At 44.5% G+C, this 20027-nt stretch overlaps 1 long non-coding RNA gene across 1 annotated transcript; it reads left to right on the top strand.

The window, feature by feature from the left end:
* The first annotated feature begins 14429 nt into the window (after positions 1–14429).
* On the top strand, positions 14430–16422 carry LOC146204809 (uncharacterized). Its single transcript, XR_014702948.1, has 3 exons — positions 14430–14818; positions 15250–15314; positions 16212–16422. It is a non-coding gene; the product is annotated as an uncharacterized LOC146204809 (long non-coding RNA).
* The last annotated feature ends 3605 nt before the right edge of the window (positions 16423–20027 follow it).

Below are 20027 nucleotides of genomic sequence, written 5' to 3'. Positions count from 1 at the left end.
TTATATTCTTTATTTGTTTTATGTTGTTTTCCTTAGAACCTTCCGGGCAATAATGTCACCAATAAACTTGGATGCCGGCTCTTGAAACTTGACGAGTTCCTGTGAGCGTTCAGCGCAACTTTTTAGCTTTCCATGCAACGCCGTGAGACTCCGTTAAAAGAATGGCTGAATAATCGTTTCACACTGTTACAATTCGCCTCCGTCATGTGCGACAGCCGACGCGGTCGCAGCGTAGCGTCGGTCAAAGCAGCGAGCATTTCGGCCATTTCAGCGCCATGAAATCGGCCGCCCAACGCTTCCTCCTGCGGGCGTGGCTCGGCATGTCGAATTCACACGTGCTGTAATGTGTGTTCGTGCGTGTCTGTGTGCGACAACGCTGGCCAACCCCAGCGCTCGAGGGAGAGAGCGTCGCCCTCGCCCGTTAACAGAAGGTTGGGGAGGTTCCTCCGCGCTGCCGTGACTGAGTGATGAGTCAGCAAAGCTTGTTCTGACATGAATTCTCCCTTTCCATCTCAACTGCCGCTGCGAGAGACTACGCAGAGACGACGCCGAGACGCCTGCTTTGTGAGCGTGCTAGTTTTTTCTCCAGGCCTGCTTCCCTGCCCGTTCCTATGTGATACTGTATTAAACGTTGTTTTTGTTAGTCGACGCCTCGTCTTTGCCGGGGCTGCTGACGCCTTCCGCCGAGCCGCAAGCGGCGCAAGGCCCCGTCGGTAGCTTGACAACTGGTGGCAGCGGTGGGATGAACCAGGTGTGACCGTGGTCTAACATCTCGCAGTGCATGTTGCGTGTAAAAACGCAGTACGTACAGCAGCGTACCGTAGACGAAACTATACGAGACTATCTAAAGAACCCTCTATCAGCCTTTATATCAATCAAATTTTACAACTGTAAAAAATTGTAATGCTAAAACTTTTCTTCTCATCTTTCTTGCGAATAAAGCGCTGCGCCCATAGGGAGTTGGCCCGCTGCGATTCCTGCCGCCGCGGCGCTGCGATAGAAGATTGAGTAAAGTGCACTGGTTAACATTGAGTAGGTATCGAAGCGCTCTAAGATTGAGCGAATGAGCGGGTGTCGTCTGCAAGCGCGCCGCAGGTTACTCAGGAGCAGGGTACTCTGGGGCTTTAATAAACTGTCACGTTATCACATTGTTAGCAATCAATGCGTGTGCACAATCCTACGTCCTAGCTGCCGTTAAAGTGGTAGCATGTTTGCAATTGCCACAGCTGACTGACCTGCGTGCGTGCCTGCGGACAGAAATATTAACTATTTTCTGTTCCATGATCAGCGGTTTCGGGCTTTCTATGATAAAATCTCACCAATATTTTTCCGGCGGCTGCGCGGAGTATGCATGAGAGGATATAGAGGGGGAAGCAGCATCCGGTGATAAGACAATTCTAGCACGTACGTACAATTCAGTTTCAGTCCTACTTTGCACTGTCGTATTTCGATTCATTCTCTTAGACAAGCTTTGCTTTCTTCCTTTCCCTCTTTGCTAGTGCCACGCAGTCATTCTCACAGGTTTTCTGTCAAACAAATTTAAGAAGTGCATGCGCGTTATCAAAATGTATAACGCGAGCAGTAAATTGATCGCAGTGCTGTACGCGGGCAGCCTACATTACCCGTTCCGCGCTTAGGGAGCCAGAGTTTTTTGGCAGGATTGAATCACAATTCTTCTAAGAGGCTGATCGTACGTACCTGGACAAATATATGACAAAATTTTGGTTAACCTGCGGGCACATTCACACTAAAACTCACACACGCTTAGTCTCACCGAATTCGTGAACTCAAACTTACGACTTATCCAGAGATAACCACTCAATCCTTGCCACTCACTGCTCACTTCGACTAGGTGGTATGCACTGGCGCACAGCCACGCCGCGGTGCACCGACGCCGCCCGCCATTTTTGCGGTGTACGTAGCAGACGACCTGGTGCATTGCTGGTGCGGGTGTTGTGTCTCGAGCTGGTGAGGGCCTCGGGGTTGCAGCGCTTTGTTTGCGACTTGTGGTGTGGACTGCTGGCCACGGTCCCGCGGTGGCGTTTGGATGGCACAACGTTTAAACTACTGCGCGTCGCAGCCAGTTAGAAAACGACGGTTCATGATGGTGTTCTGCGCAGATTCGGCTGTACGAACCGGTCACGAAACGGACGTAACGATGAAAATTTCTCGCATGTGTGAGATTCTTCTCGATATCAAAACCAAGACAGGGAGGGTGCTCAAAGACTGCAGCGCTTCCTTAAAGCGGAGGGCTATATGACTGGAAAGAATTCATAGAGAGGACCCGAACGACTCGGCGCCCACTACAATGTGTGCGGTGCGCACCAATGTTACTAGTTGGTGCGCACTTCATGATGAGCGCACTTCATAGTGAGCGAAGTATCGAGAGAGCCTTCGATTTTGGAGCTCTGACGAATGCATGTGGTCCTACAGGGTGCTTCGAACTTTAATTGACGACCTGCGTAACTACATCGACCAGAGGCACCCTGAATATATAGGCGCCGAGTTTAAGCTTCGACCACAAGACGGCCGCGCTTTATGGGGAGGCATTCAAATGACAAATATGAATCAGAATTTTGCACATAATATTGGGAGGAATGAGAAGGGAGGGGGAAGGTACAATCGAGCCGCTGATTTGCGGGGTCTAACGAGAGGGCTGGTTTTTTTTTTTTTTTTTTAAGATACACACGATGTCGAGAACGGGCACGTGCGAGGTCTGTGATTGCAGACCCCGGACCGTCAGGTGCAGGAAAGAACTTGCGGGAAAAACTGGCTGAGGCCCCAATACTGAAACTTTCAGATTTTGACAAGGAATTCGTCCTGCGAACGGATGCTTCTGATAGAGGTATTGGAGCCGTTCTGCTTTAATCGCATGATGAAATCCTGCACCCAGTTGCTATGCGAGCCGCAAGTTGCTTCCTCGAGAGGTAGCCTATTCAACCACTGAGAAAGAGGCTTTGGCACTCATTTGGGGAATCGAGAATTTTCAAGTCTTCCTTTACGGGAGAAGGTTTCTCGTTCAGATGGATCACCATGCCTTTGAAGTTCATAAAAGAACCAAAATCTACGAACAGTCGCGTTCTTCGCTGGAGTATTAAGCTTCAGGAATACAACTTCCGTGTCGAGTATATATTAAAGGCAGCGAGAACGTGAGAGCACATTACATGAGCCGGCTGGAATAGTTATTCAGCTTGCCCTGCTACCTAGCTGCATTGTGTTCCTTGTGTAATGGAAATCGTACATGATGTGCCTGTCTATTTGTGCTAGCTTGATTGTTATCAGTGACTTGCGCCTTGTGCTCAAGACATGACTGACGAACTACAGTGTTGTGGTGCTGTGCGAGTTCTGATCGGTGCGTATATGGTGCGCGTAATGAGTGAGTGACGAGCGATCTTCAGTGCATCGAACGGACCCAATCCATTTGCACCCCTCTGCGCGGCGCAATAACGTCGATCTCGGCGCGTGGATGTCTAGAATATTTCGAGGCAATATTCTTCAGTGGGGGGCAATGTCACAAGCTGCCTCCCCTATTATACAGCGGAAGTTGCGGGAGCTTCTACCTCATATATAGAGCGAAACTCACGGGACCCCGCCGGTCCTCTGGGCAAGAGAGAAACAACTTTGAATGCCAATAGAGTAATAATTAAGGCAAGATTCAGCACGCCGGCAGGGGCAGCGACCGCCTGTCCTTGGCGCGCGCGCTGCGCACAAGCCGAGTGTATAAAATAAATGACCGCAGAAGGCCCACGCCCGTGCGCTTGGGAAGATTCAGACTTCCTGCAACTCTCGCGGCGCTCCGGGAAAGCGTATTGTATTTCCTCGAGCCCGCGGCCGACGCATCCTCTCTTCACCTGTACGGCCGCCGCTACCAAGCAGCCCAGCCTTCGACGCCTCAACGAACAAGAAAGCAGTGAGAATTCCATTTCGCCACAGACTTTGTTCAATTAAACATTACTTTCGCTTTTGTTAACCTCTACCTGACTTAGTCATTTTCGCTGTGTTTCTATGTGACTTTTGCCCACACTTATTATATCTAGAATACTTGTTTTGTTATCTTTATAGTCTTCTTTTTATCGCAGCGTTTTATTCATTTTTGGGTTTTTTTTCTCTTGTCGTTTAACTAATATTTTACCAATATCTTGTCGTGGCGTTTTTTTTTTTATTGTACTCTATTATTATGCAGTGTAATTCGGACTACTATATATAAACAGTCAATTGTTTGTAAAAGAAAGCGACCTTTATTTGAACTTATTCCTCAGTCACACACCCACACACGTACTTCACGGGTTGACCGGCCTAGCTTTTAAATGTGTTCTCAAACCTCACAGAGGGACGACGGGAAACCGTAAAGGGGATCCCGCGCCTCATTTGTCCGTAAAGGCGGGGGTTTGTGACAAGCTGATATAAACAGATGGCTCCTCTACAGAATATTAGGTATTGCATAAAGTACACAATGAAAACAAATACACATACAGATAACATATATCAACGATTAAACAGAAACGTGCAAAAAAACAGCTGTCAATATTACTAGAAGCATCACTCTCAAAATGAAAGGCCTGCTTTGAACACCAAACAGGAGGACAGATGATCAGTTTAAAGAAAAATATGTACAACTGAACCATGCATCCATCAAGTGAGGGTATTCAATTTGAGGTAAATAATAGGTAGCTATGCACTCTATTTTCAATGGGCCTTTTTTGTATCACCTGCCTGCAAGACATGGGGGGAACTTGAATTCATATGCCAATGTTTGTAGCAAAATTTCTTTCCACTGGATTGGCACTTCATAGGATTCCATCAATGCTAATGATTACACACACACACACTCTTTGCACTAAGTGTTCATAAGGATGAGAGAGAGTGTTTTTTGCAGGTTCCTTCAGTTTTTCGTTGTAGCGCATATAAAAGGAGGGCTACATCACTGGTTGCCAGGGCATTATGACATTTAGTGATTTGCTGTGTTTGACGTTTTAGCAGACTTGGCCATTAATATGCCTGTTCCATCATAATTATTTCCTTGTTAACAAAGGCCTGTTTATAACATCATAAACATCTTCACTCACAAAATCGTGAACCCCTTCTTGCTACACTTAACAGCAGCATTTAATGAAGTGTTTGTTCATGCAGCTCAAGGCACTGAAAGATAATGCTATTCTGTGACAGGATTTCACTCGAATTATCGTGCTGTACAGCGTTCACACCGATATCCCACTGGTCAAACCTTCGCAGTTTGCTCTCGCTGTCTCTTGACTTAGTGTGATCAGGGGCCCTGCCCTGATGAGTGTCCAAGTACCCCTCCATAGCTGTATCATTGCGACCGGCAACTGGGTGAATGTTTACCCTGCTTGACCTATTCAGATTGTGATACTTGTTTTTTTACTTCTATGCCTAAAATTTCCAGTACATTTCAGTAGTATTATAACAGACCTTCCCATCTTTCTCAACTGCTGATTTGGTGGTATTTTGATCTTTTGGGACAAGGATCACACTTCTTGTTTTTGGCTCAGCTCTAAACCCTTGATATATAATACCTCATCGTGGATATGCACAATTTTCAGAGAGACCGGAAAAATAACAACAGTGTCATCACCATATAATTGTAGTGCCAGCCCCTATAACACAATGATTAATCAGAATGAGGAGTACCACAGAGAACACGTAAGTCAAAACACCGATAACGAGTTATCATCACAAGAAATATTCTTTATGAAGAATGAAGCCGCTGAGTGGCGGCGACACTTCTGTAGTCACGTCAGAGAACCGATGGCCAAGCAGCTAAGGTCATCTAATGCATTCGAAACAGTTTCCAGTAAGATCACGTCGCATAAACGGCTGTTCTCAAGCATTGTACATAAACAAACAACAATATTATTGGTGCTGGCTACATTGCAGGGGCTATACCATGTGTGCATGGTCACTGTAAGGGAAGGAATGAATGCAACTAGCTGCACATATCAAAGTTAATTTCAGCATTAAGTGAGATAATCATGCATAGTGGGTTTTCAGATGTAATATATACTTGCAGGCAATTTCATTAATAAAAAAAATCAAGTAAAACAGCACAACGCAAAAATGCATCAATGGGAGCATGAAATCTGTGGTAAATGACATGTAGTACATGCTGTGGCCATTATGATAGGCATTTGTTTTGTTGTCGGGTATCCACAAGACATGAAGAGGGAAACTTATATTACATGACAATATATGTAGCCAAATTTCTTGCCACTGAATTGGCTGCTCACACGACTTTGTGTGATGTCCGAAGTGCTTGCATATGCAAACTGCCTGTCTTGAGAGTCCAAAAGCTTGTGAGATGCTATTTTCTGTAGGTCCCTTTGGATTTCCATTCTAGCGCATGTGAAAGAACTGTGGTGGAACCAGGCATTGTGGAATTTAGTGGAATACAGTAGCCGATTTCTTAGCAAACTCAGTCCGAGTGCACCTGCCCAACTAAATTACTTAACCTTCTGCTCACTGATGCCTGTGTTAAATATCAATATAAGCATTCGTCATTCTTATGAAGTTTCAGTTCATGCACCCCAAGGCATGCCAGATTAAACACTGCTCTTATGCCATGAAATTGCACTCCGATGTTTTTTTATGGTGTCCAAAGTTCACACTATCAGCTGTGAGCCATATGTGATAGCAAGCTGAGTATATGGACCACTATACACTTTCAAGCCAGTAGTTTGCTGTCGAGAGTACTGATTTGGAGATTCTCCAAAAGACACGGTCCGAAGGCCGCATCACGAAGCCAACGAAAAGAAGCCCATTGATCGTCTGAGAAATGTTTTTCTTTTTTTTTCTTTACGGAAATAAAGTTTTCACCACCCCCACCTTACTCTATTACACCTCATTATGTGATTTTTGGTTTCTCTCTCCTTTTTGGTGCGAATATCATGAGGCCTAGGTGCTTAGCATAAAGTGCAGAAAAAACTCCATTCTTGTACTCCTCTAATTGGGAAACTGTATGGTGAACAGATAATATGAAATTACATTTCAGATTATTTCAACATTTTTTTTATTCTATATCATAAAGCTTCCCAGTCTGTTTCACTAACCTTCTTACCCTTACAGACCACACGTTCCTGGCTCAAGCCATTTCTACAGTGATCATTCCATTTAAAGAGCAAGAATGTAAAAGTTATTTTTTATTCGTTCAGCACTAAATCTTGGCAAGAATTGGGAAACTGAATGTTAACAGATAAATCTGAAATTTAATTTCAGATTGTGTCAATATATTTTTTCATTCTGTATCATAAACTGCCAATCTGTTTCACTAGCTTTATTAATATTACAGACCTTTCTGGCTTCCTCACGCCGTTCTACAGTAATCCTTCATTTAACCGAAAAATAATGCAACATTTTTTTTCTCACTACTAGATCTAGGCCATAATCCCCCGTGGATATGCGCAACCCACGGCCATACAGAGGTCAAGAACATTAAAAACAAGGCTGTGGCTAAACGTACGTCGGACGGACCCGATCAATGGTCTTAAAGGTACGTCCGACAGATCCGGTGCGTTTTTCTTCACGATACGTCGGACGGATCCGGGAAATATTTTTCAGAGGTACGGCGGACGGACCCGATCGGCGGGGTTCGTCCGACGGACTCGACGCATGTTTCTCCGATATGGGCCTTGGGATCCGTCGGGAAAGCCGGACGGATCCGAGATCCTCAGATGTGGTTGTGGCAACAACATGGTAGCTATATGTAGCCAAATCGAAGTTGGTATGAGGTGTGCGAGGTGCAAGAAGTATGTACTACATACTGCATGCGTGAAATGTGAAATTACAAAGAATAGTGCAGTGGCAAGAATAGTGCCTAGAATGGGTGATATACTACGTGATGGCATGATCATAGGTTTACGTCAGTTGAACCGCGGCAGGGTGGCAAGCACGATCAGAGCGCAAGCGCATGTAATCGCGGTGTTGACGGCCAGCCCGCGGCCCGCACGCCCACTCATTTGGTCCTCGTTATCATGTGGATTGACGTCTACGACGGTCGTTATGTAGTTTTGATTCTTCAAAGTTTCCTCACTTCCATCTGTGATAAGATGCGTCACGTAACGCATCGCTTTCCGCTTGCATTGAGGTTTGGTGCTGCATGTTCTACGTAGTACATATACAAGCGGCGCTGAAATAGCTGGGTACCGCCGGCGTGTCTCTAGCCGAAGCATCATGTCATTCGTGTTTGTTGTACAACTGGAGGTGTGGTTTGTGCTTACCGTGAGATGCTGTGATGTACGGATTACGTCCTACAAGAGTGCCATGTGACACTACGAGAGGGCTGTGATGAGTGCGCCGATGTCCGGACGGACATCAGTGTGTCCGTTTATGATCGGCGATGTTGCACGTGCATGTCAGTGTTTATTAGGTGCAGTGGTAATTTATTTATACGCGCTGTGCAACAATCAGACGAAAATAAGTAATCGACAATTTGTTAGACTGCACTACAGAGCTCAAAACTCGGAAAATGGGAATGCACATGATGCAGTTTTCGCATGTTGGAGTGGACCGAAAAATAAGTGCCCAGCCCACACCACCGAAATGCGCATTACCACAGGTGAAATGGTTCAGGTTTCTGTAAAATAGCTGCCTGGCACAGCACATTCCTAAATGTTCAGGCTTTGTACTATTGTTGAAGGCCACTTTATCATTAATAAATGAACGAATATGTTTTATGTGTTAATGACTAGTGCTTTTTCAACATATTATGTTTATTTTTTTTCTCGTTTTTCCTTAGTTTCCTTTGTTTTTCATACTAGACAAACACAAATGGTGCACTTTTAAACTTGTCAGTCCAAAGCTGAACATGAATATCTGTCATGCATGTGACAGCTTTAATGCTAGAAAGGTTGACGTGTATAGCATGTATGTACACGCTGCGACATCTTAGCGGCACGTTCGGCTACTTGCCTCAAGGTCGTGATGTTTAATGCCAGTGATGGCAGTCACACTTTGGTGTAGGTGAAATGCAAATGCTTCTGTTTCCTGCAAGATGTCAACGCAGAGTACAAAGCCCGGGCAGTCAAATTAGTGTTGAGGTCTCCACTACAGTATTCTTCATAGCTACATATGTCGCTTTAAGATGTGAAACCCTACATGCCACATGCCACAGGTAGGATGCATTGCTTTTTAGATTTTGTAACCTCTCATCTATGTTTTGCAACATTTGGCTAATTTTAGTTCTCAAACAGTTGTTAAAGATGAAACCGAAGCAGTTCTTGGCATGGCTTCCTGCTTGGATTAATTGGCTAATTGCAGTTCTTTGAAATTTGCATCAATGCTGGACAGTTCAAATAGCAGGCAGTTGAAATACAGAAATGATGTGGATCATGCATTTCAGTTCTGACAAAATAGAAAGAAAGTAACGGTCCCCTCCTTGCATGCATAGGTGCCCTTAGACAAATACATACTCGGGTGTGCGATTGTGACGCATATCAAGGGTCGACAGAAGGCCATGTGGAGCAAGTGTGATATTCTTCATGAAGGCTAAAGTAAAATTGTACAACAGCCGCTGTACCATGGAGAAAAAAAATTGCTCATTTAGTGTATGATTAACTGACCATGAATAGCATCTTACTCAGAGTATGATGTGATATATAATATCTGGTTTAGCATCCCAAAATAACTACGGCTATGAGGAACATAATAGTTGAGGGCTCTGGCATAATCTCGACCACCTGGGGTTCTTTTACATGCACTGACACCGCACAGTGCATGATGGCCTATTGTTTCGCCTCTATTGAAATGCCCCTGCTGTGGCTGGAACCAAATCTGCATCTATGGGTTCAGCAGCCAAGCACTCTAACTACTCAGCCAGCACAATGGGGCCAAATATCAAAATGCATGCCATTACATTTCCTTCTAGCCTGTGGTTTCCTTCACAGAACTAATTTGTATACAAGGAAAAGTAAATAGCAAGAAAACATTAGTTTTATTGCACATTATATTCACATTTCAGCAAACATTCGCTCGGAAGAAATTTCTCATAATGTTTACATGTAAACCATGAACATCTTACAAAAACAAAACAATGCACTTACTCCACTCCAATTATTAATGGGCAAGGTTGCATCTATGCAACTACACTGCACTTATCACAAAACCACAAGCCCCATCTGCTTTGGCCAATCACTTGATGAAACTAACGGTGACAGATGTCGCACACCACAGACTGGTCGTCTCGCAACATATCTCTGCATATGTTGCATTTAAATTTCCTGCCTTTCCACTTAGCTTCAACTGTTGCCAGCATTACTAGTCACTCATCTTTTCTGAAATTCCTTTTTACGCTGTTAGGATCAGCATCCTTGTTAATGATTGTCTCTGGTATTTTCGATGCTATCATTTTCACATCTTCCTCACCTGGAAGAACGAAGGATATGACAAGCTTTGAGCAGACAAAAAATTAGGGAGACTTCTAATCTCCATCTGTAAGGGTATGGTGCGCCAGCGTTAATGGTTCTTGTCTGCAGATCCCACTGTGGATTCCCGTTAACTTACATGCCTTTTGCTACAAACTTAATTACTAATTCCTTAATTCATGTCTCTGTCATCTCAGATATACTCATTAGCATATGGTCATAGGCTGCCCTGTTATGTGATAGACAACCTGGCATAGACCTCACTAAGCCTCACGTTAACCAAACTGTACAAACATGCCTCCATTGCCTAGGAGTAACCTTTCTTAATCGGAGGTGAAACGTCCTAAAACATATTTCAAATATAACTTTGTAAGCTTGACTTAACAGCTCCTGCCATGTTGTGCGGCCTCGTGACATTTGGCTCGTGGCACTTTTGGCTTGTGCACAGGGTTCATCTGTTAAATACTGGTTAACATGCATGAAAAATACATTTTCACACATCATCACATAACATGATCAAGAGTTCTGTCAGTACCTGTAGTTACATAGCACTTCAATGCCCATTAAAGGAACACCTCAGACAATGGTTGTTGTTATCACAAAACCTGTTCTAACAGCATACTGACACCATTCCACTGAGCGATGGACATGTATATGCATACACTAGATAGGTCATGATTGTGGATCTCATTTATTTCTATGACTTCCAAGAAGTTCCTGTCGTCAGAAAGCCTACACTTTATGAAATCGGGACAGCTGTCTTGTAAGGTGATGAAAAGAAATAACCAGGTTACCTTGATGCAATGCTAAATTACAGAGGGTGAATATGCTGCATGAAGATACCAAGAAGCTTGTACAAAGAAAAGTGAGAGTGAAATGGCAGGATTTTTGAAACATTGAAATAAACTACAAACTATACTTGCCAAACCTGTCATTGAGGAATGGAAATCATGTAGTAATCAAAAACACAACATGGAGGACATTTTGGGTCATCTTCACAAAACACATACCCACACCTCACACACAGCTTCATACTTATGAAAGAGGACAAACCAATATGCAAGGAGTGTGGAGATGAACTAACAATAAACCATATCTTACACGTGCACCAGAGTCGAGAAAATAAGCGGAAAACATTTTGTACAATTTTGCAACAGATCCCTTTCCATCCCAGCATGATCCTAGGAGAGACGTGCAAATTTCCTGTATTTTTGGTTTTCTAAAATGTTCCTAAACAAGCTACATCCTAAAGAACATTTTAGTCATTACACACAAAATAAATACATTAAACCTTGTTCTTGGTGCATGGCAGCATTAGTCGCTTATGCACCATAAAAATCAACACAATGCTGTAAGGTATACCTTGGTTAGCTATGTTATATGAGACAAGCTTTCGGTCTGATGTGGTCCTTATTCACGTGACAGCGCTGTCATGAGGGTCTATGTCCCAGCGATCGGAAAGTGACCTATTCCAATAATTTTAAAAACTGAAGGCGATTCTACAGATCTCTAAAGACTGGAGTGCTCAACTGTATTATCGACGTCCGCCTGCTTTGACAGTCTGGAGTGAAACTGGAGAGAATACATTTTTTAACATTTAACGCGTATCTGAAGGCCTTGCTTTCAATTAAGGGGCCCACAAAAAGCAGCTGAATGTCAAACGCCGCCTAGGTGGGCTTTCTAGCAAGACAGCGGTGTAGCGTTAAAAATCGCTCCGCCGGTCCATCGCTGGCGCCGCTGACTTGAAAGGCGAACTGTTCAAACTTATAGCTACTGACCACACCTGAAACACTGAATTGTGCATGATCAAGGCAGAATTTCTCCAACACTGAGCACTGGTAGCTATTGATTTCGCGCCCAATATTTTGAAAATCTGTCCTCTCTTCGTTTATTGATACGTCCACGGTTGAACATTTATGCGCCTCGGGGTAGGCCAGCCGTGGGAGCATGGATGCGTGGTTGTAGCAACGATCACTTGCATGGCACACGCTGCAAAATTCCAAGAGTCAGCTTCTGCAACGAAATGTGCAGCGCACATTTTCTACCGCGTACCTAAGTCCGGCGACGCATGCATATCTCCCGCTCGTTTCAAAGCTGTGCGGCCGTTCAGTCGGGTCACGCTAACCTCGAGCATGCGGGGGTTTAAACTACATGTACGCAAAATTCAACGACGAGAAAAAGATGCAGGCTTAGCACTTTAGTCTAGTCTTCCTCTAAATACCAAAGAACCCTGCTGTTCATAGGGAATTCGGATCATTCGCGCTTCCGGCTTTCCGGTTGTGCACTCTTGCGGTGCGGTGCAGTAGGTCTTCGCCTCGACGAGTCGATGTGCAGCTCGCCGCAGTAGCAGCGCAGGCCTCTAGGAGATTCGACATGTCTTCTGCCACGGCTCTGAAGTAAAATTTAAACGAAGAATTTAGCTAGAAACATCCTGTTTCCTCGGTCTGCATATGAGGAAAGAGTATAATGCCATTACACTTACATACTTTGGGCTGCCGAATGTTCTGCACGGCGAGGTGTGTGTTGTGCCGGCGCTAGATCTTTGGAGGTCGATTCAGGACCTAAGACAGCGTAAATGCTAGGAATAGCTCGCTCGCATTACGGGCAGATCGAGGTGATAGTTTAGTGCGAAGCGAAAGCTGCTCGTGAATGTGCGTATCCCGATGCCAGCTGGTGGAGCTGGTGCAGTACGTAACATCGCCTGCAGCTATGTGCGTCACAGCGATGCTTGCCGTACACAATCCTGAGTGAAGACCGTGATCTATGTTAGAACGGATGCACTCTTCGTAGCACCTCATCGAGAGTCGCGGCTAGCTGATATCATAGAGGATAAGATTCATTCACGCGTAGCAAGCGGAATGTGGCCGCGTTCGACTTGCATATAGCAATGATCCTGTATATCGACGTCCGCCGCATCTTTACGAGCATAGAGTTGATACAAAGTCTCTAGAGGGAAAGCTGCCCGTTCACCCAATGCATTCGAGTTGTGACCGCGTGATTGCCGCCATTATCACACTGTTTAATGGTTGCCAGATGAATTTTACTTGCTAAATCTGGCACATGAAGATGGTTTGAAGCTGGCAACGTAGATCGTGGGAAGATGGCGGCGTGCAGTTAACCGACGGTTACTCTTAAGTAGGTGCTGTAAACAACGGCAGAATCGTCGCGTCTGGAGCGTTTCTTGTGGTTTGCTGCGTCGCGTACCTACTGTAACATCATATAGGTGTCCTGCTTCTCCTGAGTTGTTATCGCAAGGCCGGCTATCCCTTCGATTGTTTCGCGCTTCGCATGCATTTCGTCCGTCGAGCGCACATGCATCTCCTCTGTGCCCGATCACCTGAAAACACGTCAGAAATTTACTTTGGTGCAAGACGACGACCACAGTATATTAAGAAAAAAAAAACAGTGACGAATTCCACAGCAACGGCCCTTGGTCTATCCGGGATGGCTAGTGTTGCACACAGTAAATGCCAAAGGGTGCTCGTGTGTGTTTACTGTTGATCTGCTACGTCTGCTCGCAGACATGGTTTCCAATCGTTCTACATCATTCCTTTACGACCAAGTAGGTGCCTGAAAGATCATATAATATGCTTGAAACTTGAAAACAATGTACAGAAATTTCCTACAGTTGTGTTATCGGCAGCGGTTTTTAAAACTTTTGTTCAAACCTTTGTTCATTTTTGACGCAGTGAGCAGAAACTGTGCTGGCCACAATAATAAATTTGATGATGGCGGCGAATCAGTGGGAAGCGCGTTGCCCTGCTCAGCTTTCCCTCTAGAGTTTGTGTATTAACTCTATGTTTACGAGAATCGAATGGATACGTCGGACGTACCTTTAGACTAGGTGACTGAGCGGCGCGGGCTGGGCGCGAAGCGGAGGAGAAGGCATGGAGTTCTCCTTTCTCCACTCGTCAAGAGAGGGCGCTAGCAACTTGCGCCCGCTAGGGTGCCTCGGCGAGGCACCCTAGCGCCCGCTGAGACCCCCGCTCGCCGTCTTCGCGCGCCTACATCATCGGCTGGTTACCGCTGTGTTGCTGCCACGTGCAGCGACCTGAACTTGCAGAGAGCCGGCTCCGTGAACTGCGCATGCGCGCCCAGGACCAAAGTGGAAAGGAGGATATGTTGCTCTTCTGGACGGATGTGACGTCAAATAGCTTTTAGTGCTTGTTTTTTTCTAGAAGTAAGCCTCAAACCCAGATGCTCACTGAGTCGCCCAAAGTATGGCCCAAAGAAGGAAGACTGGCGCGCTTTTCAGACAACGAGCATTTGCGCTTTGCGAGCCCTAGGCACCTAGGTTGTCTTTCATGCGTCGGTCTGCTGCAGTTTGCGGGCCATCATCCTGGTAAATGCAAACTCGGTGATATGCGAATTCAGTTCGTGAATTATAGCCTTAAATTCAAGGGCGCAGCCTTCGGTGCAGTCCTATTTGCAGCCTTCTGACTGCGGTGAGTCGTACATACATGCCCGCGAACTCTAAGTAAAGCATTTGTAGTCTTTCTGCCATCGCCTTCCTTGCAGCTTCTTGTAACGAGTTTTTGCACGGCAGCGCAAGCATGCGTTAGCCTCAATTATTGACGCGGCGTAATCGCGCGACGGTCTCCGTTCGAAGGCGTGAGGAGACTGCGTAATGGCGTCCACGATCTCGTTTCATTGCGCTTGGAACAGCTTCCATACCTGCTGCCGTGCACCGATCAATCGCCGGTTGCTGTTGTCTTCCGGATGCACAAGAGTATTGGGACATATGAGGCGACTAAAAGATAACGTAAAACTGTTTCTGAGTTCGCTTATATTTGTTTGGGCTGTATAAGGCATTTTTGCGTGCGCCAGCGTGAACGCGCTGGTTTATAATCAGGAGGTTTTATTGCCTTCCTCGCAGCTTCAACCGATGGAGCGGCTCAGCCCATAGAAAATGTCGGGCTTCTTTCGGAAAACTGTTGGAAGGTAAGTGGCACTCATCTGTACAGACCATACGTGGTAGTGCTGCAATACATGAGTATATCTGCGGACTGATAAAGGGGGGTTGCTGGCCAGCTGAGAGATGGTTTAAACGTGAGTTGGCCCTGTGCGGAATGAGCCTCGAAGTGCAACAAGCCTACTGCACAGCATGAAATGGCTACAAAAGTATGGTTATATACATGACCGAATTCCTGTGCTTATTTGCTCAGACCTTCCACTGTCAAGTACTCACTTATTTCGGTGTATGCAGCAATGAGGGTGACCTCAATACTCCTCAGCTAGCATAGGTTCATGCCTGTGACAATATCTCTCTTTTTACTGCCGAAATAACTGCATTGGTGGAACTCACTGAGCTTGTTTATATAGATTTAACACTTTGGATGCATGTTGCTACCGCAGAGTTCCCTAATATATATATCTTTTGCCTGCTCCAACATAAATAGTTGGCAGTGCTTGGCTTCAAGCTGCTGCCAAGGCCATTGACAGCTTATTTGAAAACAGAGCAATAATTAATCTGAGCTAGCATGTTTTGTGGGAGAGTGAGGCACCATTGCGAGTACCTCGTAATCCTGTCAAAGAGCTTGGCAGTTGCTGCTATAAGCACTCTCCATTGCAGTTCCATGCAAGCCGCAGCATATTGGGCACTTACTGCACAAGTGATTTAACTTAGATTCTCTTTGTTGCTATTTCAGTGTTTTGTAAGTGTTCTAAATATTTGTATTTGTGCTAGCATTGACAGCCAGTCTCATTACTACCTTTTTCCTTCTGCAGCAGGCACTCTCACTTGCTTTACTCGAACCAAATTCTATTGTGAGTGAGTTTGCTGAATTTATGCAAACTAAATGTAATTACAGTATTACTCTCATTTATTTACATTTGCAGAGGCAACGAATTCTTGGTGCCGACGAACAAGTTCCCTCCGCCAGTTCGATTACACCGCCACCTCAGTAGTGCAGTGAGCTGCGACTGGCGTGACCAAATGGATACTCTCACTGCTTCCACAGGTTTAGAGCGTGCTCCCAGTTAAGTTTAAAACACCTTGCTTGCAATGTATTTAATCTTGTGTAATATTGTCACCCTTGAATTTGCTGATATGCTATTATTTGAAAATCATTCTGGGTGGTTTGGAACTCATGATTTGCAGTGGGGGGAGGTGGGAAGCACAAATGTGTGACTGCAATTTTTTGCCATTCTAGCTTCTAGCCTTGCGAATTAAAGTAACAGATTAATACCTGAACAGGCCTGACATTTATTGGAGAGATGTCATATAGAAGAAAACTTGATCCCTTGTGGAGGTAACACAGCTGTGGTTCTCCGAGAAAAAGTTATCCGTGTGTGATGGTGTCTAAAACATGGCATTGTCTTAGGTAACTTGGCATGGAATCAGCCACTTGTACTCTCTTGACAGCATCTATTGTACTATGTGCTAGGTGACATGCCTTCAGGGATGAGGGTAGATGGAGAATACCTCAGTAATCTGCAATTTGCTGATGACATTGCCCTGAAGCAGTCACAGCAGCAGCTGAAGCAGTCAGGATGACGGGCAGTAATGTGAGCAGGTTGTACGTCATGCTGGTCATGGAGGAAGTAAAAAAGCCTTAGAAGCAATGCAAAGGGGTAAAGCGGCTGGTATGGATAGGCAACTGCAGATCTTTGAAGAGTGGTAGGGAGATTGTGCTAGAAAAACTGCTTGCTTTGTGTGTGTAGTGCCTCACGACCTCAAGTGTATTGAAATCTTGGAAGGATCCTAACAGTACCATAGTCTATAAGAATAGGGCTGTCAAGCACTTGCAAACTTAAACTGATCGGGTTATTGTCCATTGCCTACAAGATAATAGAATTGGGAAAATCTTGGACTTTTTATCAGCTGAAGGAGCAGCTGGCTTTCGTAAGGGCTGCCATGTTTTTTAATGTGTCTGCCCTGCCGCTGTTGTGTGCTGGATTGTAGCCTACATCCACATCGGATAGGAGGCTGTGCAAACAAACTGCTCTTTACAGAAGGGACATAATTTGAACTGCCCATATCATACAATGCAGCAGCAGTAGTGAAAAGTGCTCCACAAGAAGTGACTTATTTTAGAATAGTTGCTTTATTGCGGTAGCGTAAAAGGCGTCACCCTTGAGAAAAATCACAACCATGCCTTTGGCAGGTGACATGGCCATGCACTGATTGGTTGTCTGGTTCTGCGATGTCATGAGGCCACATGATATGGCCGAACTGGCTGGAGCTCATATTGTGGAAAAGCGAAAAAGAGACAAAGGATCGAGAAAAGAGAGGACGACGCTATCTGGAGCTGCTAACTCAGGCAGCTCCTTTGAGGTGAGAGGTTGAGGTGGAATAGAACCATCCGAGACCCTTGGGTCTAGTATCAGACATGCTACTCCATGTTCATACAGCTTTGTTAAAACAGAGCTTTATACCCATGTTGGGTGGTCTTAGGCACAATGTGGTAGATTATGGTTGTATGCTGATGATTGTGTGTGAGATAATACCGGCACAAATTAAGGGATTAGGGCTTATAACCTTTCAGGACTGCTTTAAGCCAATCGTTCATATATGAATGATCGTTCTCACACACTGGCAGACGTAAATTTATGTATTTGGAACATGTAGCCCCATTTAGGCAGATAGTATGACAAAAGTAATTATAGTAATTAGTTCACAGGAATGGAAAAGGCACAGAATCTGTCACTTGTTTCTGTGGGCACCTGAACTGTGCCGTAAGGGAAGGGAGGAGGGAGTCAAAGTGGAAAGACAGAAATGGGTGCCGTAGTGGAGGTCTATGGAGTAATTTTGACCACCTAGGGATCTTTAACGCGCGCTGACATCACAAAGCACACGGGTGCCACTTCGTTTGCATCGAAAGCAGCCGCCAGCGATCGGGTTTGGACATGGGTACTCCGGCACAGTAATCTAGCATCTTAACCACTGCACTACCGCAGTGGGGCTATTGTGACAACCATAGTTTCTGTTTGTGTGGAGCTTGTTTATTTTTTTTTATTTATTTATTTTTTGTTCTTTCTGGCACAGTGTGACATTTAAAAAATTATTTGAAATAAAGAGGTCTTTGGCGCCATTCACACGATTCTGCTGCTTCTACTATAGTTTTCTGTTTATGAGAGTAGTAGCGAAGTCTCTTGAAGACAATTTTACTAGCTCTCAGTTCAGCTCAGATGATGAATCAGTCAAATGTCAGCCTCGGACTTCAGGTAGTGGCCAAGAAAAGCTTAGTTTCAATCTCTGATCACACTTGGTCAGTTACACATGCTCATTTTGTGTTCCCACTGTTCTGTTTCCATTCGCTGGGTTTCAGCAGTAATGAAAGCTTGGTACTACTTGATATGGCTTCTACAGAACTTCAAGTGTGGAACTTCTTCAAGCAAATTCAGCGGAGTTTGAACACCAAGCTTCTATTGCAGATTTTGAAATTTAATGGCAAACTCTCCCACCTTCTGGAAAACATGTCACCAAATAATTCAGTCATAAATCCTGAAAGGTTTGGAAATGCCAATACTATAAACTGTAAAATGAGTAGAACAAGGCCGAGCATAAAAATGGGTGTTTTCAGCAACTTAGCTATATTTCTGAGAGAACAGCACACCTTCAAAATGAACTTCAGAACCTAAACTAGTAATAAAAGAGGCAGTGTAGCATACTTTTAGTATTCTGAATTATTTTTCTTGCTGTCTTATTTTGATATTCATGCCCCCTTTTCTTTCACTTTTTGGATTTTTTCTGCAAATTTCGGAGAAAAAGTTTTTTATGCTATGTATAAAGCCAGAACAAAAACATGGGCATTTATTTAATTGAGCATCTAAATACCTGCATTTTAGTATTATCTAATAGCAAGATTGTGTAAATATTTCATTTAATAAACAAATTACATGGTGCTGAAGGAGTTGAGGCAAAAAAAAGCTTCATTTGCAAGCTGTAGTTCAAGAAATGACCATTTTTCTGCCTTTTGTATATCCTCAAGATTTTATTACAATTTCTTGATTTTATATTCATGTTTGACAATACTTTGTGAATATTTTACCCAGTGCTGAGAATTTATCTTATGTACTATGCTTATATTCATAATATTCACGTGTCTAGAGGGCATTTAAATAGCTGTATTTTAATTGGCTCATGTGCGTCATGTACAGAAAGTGTGATCAGAAATTGTCATCAAGAAACGTCCTTCATACTGGAACTTGCGTGTGAAGAGCTCTGGCAGGTGCGTGCTCTGTTGCCGCGTTGCAGAGAGGAGGAAAGGAGGCATCCTGGCTGTGCAAACCGCTGCAGAGAGGTGACAAAGAGGGTAATGGCAACCCCATGCATACTCGGGCCACTTATGCGCTTATTCACAGGACCTTGGAGGATGGGCGTGTGGTATTCGATCTGTCATTTGACGTGCGTAACTATAAGGCTGCATTCCCTGCACCGTACTTATTAGTCACATATTCTAATTCTGGTGTCGGGTTTTGTTCACCTTAGCGATCTTAGAGCTCTTAAGCACTTCCTACATTTTTTTTTTTGTAGGTTGCAGCAAAGTTCTTTAAAGACTTCATTTATAAAATAGCAAGGTGCATGTATGCGATCAAGGATCTTTGAGGGAAGCTGCAGATGGGAGCTGTTGACGCTACCATGCTATACTCTTAAAGACAGATCTCAAGTGTCTCCTAAATTTTTATAACAAAACGAACATCCGCACAGTG

Source organism: Amblyomma maculatum, chromosome 1 (genome assembly GCF_055883805.1).
Source record: "Amblyomma maculatum isolate TAMU_Amacu chromosome 1, ASM5588380v1, whole genome shotgun sequence".
Lineage (NCBI taxonomy): Eukaryota > Metazoa > Arthropoda > Arachnida > Ixodida > Ixodidae > Amblyomma > Amblyomma maculatum.
Note: the sequence above shows the minus strand (reverse complement) of the source record. Positions and strands in the feature narration are given on the sequence as shown.